Source organism: Macrobrachium rosenbergii, chromosome 40 (assembly GCF_040412425.1).
Source record: "Macrobrachium rosenbergii isolate ZJJX-2024 chromosome 40, ASM4041242v1, whole genome shotgun sequence".
Lineage (NCBI taxonomy): Eukaryota > Metazoa > Arthropoda > Malacostraca > Decapoda > Palaemonidae > Macrobrachium > Macrobrachium rosenbergii.
Genome location: NC_089780.1, coordinates 20765166 through 20772253, shown reverse-complemented (window position 1 = coordinate 20772253; position 7088 = coordinate 20765166).

The following is a 7088-nucleotide window of genomic DNA, read 5'->3' as shown; positions in this document are numbered from 1 at the left end:
AAACTATTTTGTAATGGAAATAACACTAGATGTAAACCTTTCCTAATTATCAATAGTATTACTGTTCAAACTGTGAGCAAAGAGCATTAAATACATAGCACACAAAAGAAAAATAGAAAGCTATTAATAAAACAGTCCCCCAAGAATATCATGTGAAGCACGGATCAAGGTAGCCTAACGGCACCTATGTAACAGATAAGAGATCTCATCACTTATCACAAAAAGCCCAAAAAGCTTCAAACTCTCACGAACTTCGCTTTCATCTCGTAATGACGTTTTCTCTCGGACAAAATACCCTGACGAATGTGTTTCCAAGGACAGCCTTCTTAAGGAGGCAGAAGAAGCTTCCACCAGGCGCCAAGGGAGATCAGCGATAAAGGCCTTTCACGTGCGGTATCTCTCCTCGATCCCCGTTCTTCCTGTCTCGTCGCCCGTCTCTATGGCCTTGAGATCTCGTTACTAACACTCATGATTCTCCCTTAAAATCTTCAAACGAATATTTCGGTTCTTCTTCTCTATGTACTCAAGGACGAATTCAGGTCAAGGAGAGCGCGGTAAGAGACGCCTTTCCTTAATAGTTCTCGGAGTGGATCTGCTATTTACTCACTTCTTCACGAGAAGTACATTACAAAGACACTCACGAGAGATTTCAATAAGGAAATTGGAAACCGCTTCAACTGACGTCTTCAAGGTTGTCCAGAAAATACCAGAGGAAATTGCTACCAGAATTTAAAAAGACGTAATTGAAGGAGCATTATGAGACGTAATTCAGAATATGCCAGAGAAAATTGGCATTTAAATTAGATAAGATATCATTTAATAAGCATTTTCGATCCCAAGGTACCTAATGGTGCTATTTATATATCACTAACGACCCGAATTCTATGCTTTCAGAAGCAAAATTGGCGCTCCATCTTTACCTGACTCGTCTTCTCAAGCATCACTTCAATTAGACAAACTAAGGACTCTTAAGGACAAAGTATTTTTTATCCGTTTAGTTTCTGAATCGTCCTAAATCTCGTACTGGTTACTCCAGCGAGGGTAATTATTACCAAGAAATATAGTCTAGACGAAAATTATGTAGAAAAATCACTTCACCAAATGAGGAAAATTCAAATGGAAAGTCGTTGCCCAAAAAGAAGAGAAATTGAAATACCTTATAAACAAAAGATTATGTATGTATATATATATATATATATATATATATATATATATATATATATATATATATATATATATATATATATATATAGAGAGAGAGAGAGAGAGAGAGAGAGAGAGAGAGAGAGAGAGAGAGAGAGAGAACTCTTAAAATTGCCATTTTTCGCAGTGCGCACTACCCATTACATCTACTTTATACCTTTTCACCTTTATACCTGAAAAGACCAAAAATAAATGTCTTATAATTATCCCATTACAGAAATATTACTCGCTCTCCTATATATAATTGCATATTAAACAATTCTTGATATACAGGTGTTTGGTATTAGTTACTGACACCGTTACCTGGGTTAAACAGGTCAAGAAGTGTTCCATGTGGGTCATTTGGGTTAAACAGGTCAAGCAGTGTTCCGTATGGGTCATTTGGGTTAAACAGGTCAAGCAGTGTTCCAGGTGGGTCGTTGCCAGTTTGAGGATTCAGTTAGGTAACCTATTATTCCAGAGATATTATAATTCGTCGGTGCAATTATTTATTAAAGCATAGAGTCTTGCTCTGTCGTTTAATTGAAGGGAAAAGGATGGTACTAAATAATGAGTTCGTAACATATTCAGTAGAGATGTACTGAAATGTTTTATAATGCTTCCATACGTCTAGTAAATCTAGCACATAACTCGATCCATTTTTTTCTGATCTTGTGGATCATTTTTCCTTGCATCTAGCTAGACATAGTTTGTGTTTTTGTGATTTAAAACACACACACACACACACACACACACACCACACACACACACACACACACACACACACACACACACACACACATATATATATATATATATATATATATATATATATATATATATATATATATATATATATATATATATATGTATGTATACACAGTATATACAGTATATATATATATATATATATATATATATATATATATATATATATATATATATATATATATATATATATATATATATATATATATATATATATATATATATATATATATATATATATATATATATATATATATATATATATATATATATATATATATATATAATAAAATGTGTATATGTTAGTGTGACTTGTTGGTGTATATGTACGTGCATAAACACCTTGATTTTGCTGTCATCACATCTTTGTAAATGTTAATGCAGTCTTTAAGATTTTGCAAATGATAAGACGATAAATGTTTTACAAATATCTCTCGGTGTCTTCCCATTCGTCCATGTGGTTATGCTGTATGAAATGCGCAAGGCAGACACATGGAACGTCATAACGTCTCTCTAGATTACATAAGATCACGTCTCTCTTGCGCAGGCGCGCTTTTCGCTCAACCTATTTAGTCTGCAAAGCTTCATCCAGTGGCTAAGAAGTTTTTTTTTCCTTTTTTCCCCTCCACTGACCAGTTTTCTCTCAAACATTTTTGAGATCCAAGAGGTCCCTCTATTTGGTCTTTACTTTTTCTGTTGGTTTCCTGAGAACTCGCCGCAAGTTTCTTTCTGTTTGTTCTCTAGAAAACTTTGCTGGTTTCCTTCCTAGTTTACTTTAGAAAACTTTGCTGGTTTCCTTCTTAGTTTACTTACCTTCAGTATGCAAAATCATCTTTATTTTCTTTTGTGGGAATGATAGAAATCAGTGCTTATTTGCATATTTTTAGGAATTTTTGTTGGTTAAGAATCGTTAAGATTTAAGCGGTTTTAAAGGAAATCCGTGTAATATCAAAGGTTGCATTAAGGGATTACTTCGGTATCAGGCTAGAAATATTTCATTTCATTACTTCAGAGTAAAATTTTTCCTGTCGGTCTTTTGGTGATGCACTATTTATAACTTTGGCATAATTATGAATAATACTGCATATAAAAAGGTTTTAATATTCAATTTTTCTTTACCTTTTTTTCACTTTTTCTATTCAGTGTCTATCTGAAAAGCCTAGATGAAATTTTGAATGTATTATTTTTAATTTTGGATTAATGAAATCTGGAAAAAGATTTTTTCCCTGTTACTCAGAGACTATAAGCGTAAGCAATATATTCACGTGAAATAATTTTCTAAAATTTGCTAAAAAAAATATAGCTTTTCTATTTCTGCCTCTCCCTCTCTCCCTGCTTGGGATATATATCTAAAAATATGCCAGATAAGATTTGTGGAATTTTATTTAATTTTTGCTGACTCAAAAAATGGTATATTCTCATTTTGAAAAACACTTCCCCATGTTATTCAACTGCTACTTTCAATTGTACGTTTTTGTATTTCAAAAATAAAAAAGATTGTTCGGGGAGAATTTTTTGTTAGTTATATGCTGACCATTTTTTGTCATTTTTTTTCGAAAGGTAGCTATATTTTTTAAATAAATTTTTACTCAGCATTTCTTTAATCTCTCTGTTAATCTTTTTCATTTAGCACTTTAGAACATTCTACGGTATTTTCTGTCTATAACGTCCTGTTATATGATTTCATATGTATTTATTCCTGAATATTTCAGGTATACATTAGTTATTCATCCAATATCTCTTTCGAGGCTCGGACGGTAAATTCTTGCGTATTCATTTCTCAATTATTTTTGTTCTGTTAGCTGAATATATATTGTGAATTGCCATCAATGTTTTGCTTGCTGAAATTTATACTAAATTAGAAATTGATATTTGAAACACTACTACAGATCTAATGTTTTATGTTCCTATTGTCATTAGGCTTGTTCCATATGAATATGGTTCATCTTCTGAATAATAATAATAATAATAATAATAATAATAATAATAATAATAATAATAATAAATAATAATAATAATAATAATATAGTAATAATAATAATAGGTAGTAGCTGGGTAGTAGGCCCTCTTTTATACAAGTGGCGTTGAAGGTGATAGCTGCATTTATTTTGTATAGTTTTCTCTATTTTTCTAATAAGTGATTTTTCTAAGTTACTGTATTCTGCCAGTAACACGCCGATATTGGTCGTACTTGGAGAGGGAAACAGGTTGCAAAATTGGATAGTTTATTTCCGATGTACACAGTATAACAGGTATCGGGAGTTCATCCTCCGTAGAGTTGTCATTCAGGAGGCAGTCTTCTTTTGAGTAATTATCTTTCAGGAGAAAGTCTTCTTTCGAGTTGTCCTTCAGGAGAAAGTTTTCTTATGAGTTGTCCTTCAGGAGAAAGTCTTCTTCAATGTTAGTCGAAGCCACGTTTCGCTCAGGCTCTTCACTGAGCATGGTCACGACAAAAGACGGGAGCAGACTGACTTTTGACGCGAATCTTGCTCTTTATATACGAGAAGGTAAGGGGGGTTAAAATTCAGCTGCTCGCTGATTGGCTGAGGTGAAGCATTCGCGTTGGTTATTGGCTGGCGAGATTTTCTCGCAAGCCAAAAATTTATCGCTGATGGTCTCTCTGCTGCAGCCTTGGTGAGCGGAGGGGCTGGTGTGTGACGTCATTCTCTGGGTGTTTCACGGCGAATATTCTGATTGGGCGCCGGGCGGCTCGCAGAATCTCCGACATCATTGAGAGCTTCACGTTCGGGATTGTTGTTTCTTTTGGTGCCTGGAGCCGGTCAGTCAGGTGGGCAGGAGGAATACTTCTTGGGTTGTATTTAATAAGGGCTTCTCCAGCTGTATTAATAGCGCCTCCAGCAGCCGTAGGCGCCTTGGTTTGGGGGCTTTTCCAATTACTTCTGTATCCCCCACTATTTCAAACCTTATGATGCTAGTATTGTTGGCATCTCTCATATGGTTTTTAATAATAATAATAATAATAATAATAATAATAATAATAATAATAATAATAATACGAAAGCTTTCTACTCCTGCGTCTCTCGGAAGATATATTTCGCCACAGAAACCCGGCAAAGTCTTCTACAGATCCTATAACAATTTTTTTAATTGAAGAAAGTTTTTCATGAATAATCATAGACATTGGATAAAAATCGACCTGTGTACCTGTTTTAGAATATTTTTATTCGTTATAGTTTACCTCTGATGAAGTGAATAAGAATTTTAAGTGTTGGCCCTAAGCCATTGGTGATTACTTCATTCGGTTCAACCTTCTGATTTACTCTTGTCGCACTGAAAGGGAAATTATTTATCTTTTATTCAGTGAGAACAGATAATCATTATAGCCTTATTATTATTGAATAACCCCAGTCAGAGAGACATCATAAAATGTGTCAATTATAGATAGATAATACCATCATCACACAAGTGTCAGTGACAATTTATACTGAAAATAACTGCTGAAAGTTATATAGTCTATTGCTTATGTATGTAATACCTTCAGCAGCCTGACCATTCGATAACCCGTCGGCGGTGTAACCTCACAATAATCCCAGGGAAACTGGTACTTATCGTCCTCCTTTAGAAGTGATGAACACCGGAAGGCAAGTTTGTAATAATGGAAAGGTTATCCAAGTGTTACGTGGTAGAAAGGAGCTTTCCCCGGATTGTCACGAGGTTTCAAAGGGCTTTGTAACCTGATGCGTTCTCTGTTGTCACTACAGTGATGGATATTGTACTTGCATAAGTCACAGATGTACTGTCCTTATACTTTTAATATAGTCCCTGCATTGAGTGTTAATATGCTTTTTACTCATTTAATAATTCTCTCTTCCCTCATACTTTTTTTTTGCATTAGGTACGTTGTCATGTTCTTAAATTTTTAATATCTATAGAAGAATTACTCCTTTATAATCTCGTGCTTTGAGTTTTTTTACAGGCCTTTCCACCCTTTTAATAATTTTCTCTTCCTTCATACTTTTTTTTTACTACGCTTCTTACTCATTTAATAATTTCCTCTTCCCCCAAACTTTTTTTGATTACGATTTTTACCCTTTTAGTAATCCTCTCTTCTCTCGCTCTCGTACTTTTTTTTTTTACTTCGCCTTTTACTCATTTAATAATTTTCTCTTCCCTTATACTTTTTTATTACGCTTTTAATCCTTTCAATAATCCTCTCTTCCCTCGTGCTTTTTTTTACTACGCCTTTTACTCATTTAATAATTTTCTCTTCCCTTATACTTTTTTTATTACGCTTTTAACCCTTTCAGTAATCGTCTCTTCCCACGTACTTTTTTTAACTACGCTTTTTACTCATTTAATAATTTTCTCTTCCCTTATACTTTTTTTGTATAAGGCACATACGTTCTGATGTTCTTAAACTTTTAATATCTATAGAAAAATTACTCCTTTATAATCCTGTATTGTGAGTTTTACTACTCCTTTTACCCCTTTTCATAGTTATATCTATCTTCTTATCATTCATTTTCATTAGAGGATGACAGTAAGATGAAAACGCAGCATATTTCTAGAAGCGTCGTTGTGTTAGTGCTGTTATAATGAATTTGGTTTTTTCATTCACCTTAGAGATACGTAATTTTTGTGTTCAGCGAACATTAAAAGTAAAGGCTTTTTATCCAAAGGTTTTCTACAAAATTCTGTAGTGACCTTACTTTGGCTAAGTCGAAAACAAACAGAAGAAATAAATTAAACACACACATACACACACACACACACACACACACACACACACACACACACACACACACATATATATATATATATATATATATATATATATATATATATATATATATATATATATATATATATATATATATATACACACACACACACACACACACAGATCCAACCACAAGTATTCCCCACCCTTTTCGAACCATCTCGCACTGTGCATCTACACATCCAGACCCACGTGCATCAACCCCATCCATTTCGTATCTCGGCCAATCCTTTTCTTATTTACAATGCTTTCCATGTTTTCGGGGAGAGAAAGACGTCGTCTCTCTCTCTCTCTCTCTCTCTCTCTCTCTCTCTCTCTCTCTCTCTCTCTCTCTGAGTCGCATTTGAAGAAAAGAATAAACCTTGATCTGAAATCTGATGGCACACGTCTCTCCGAG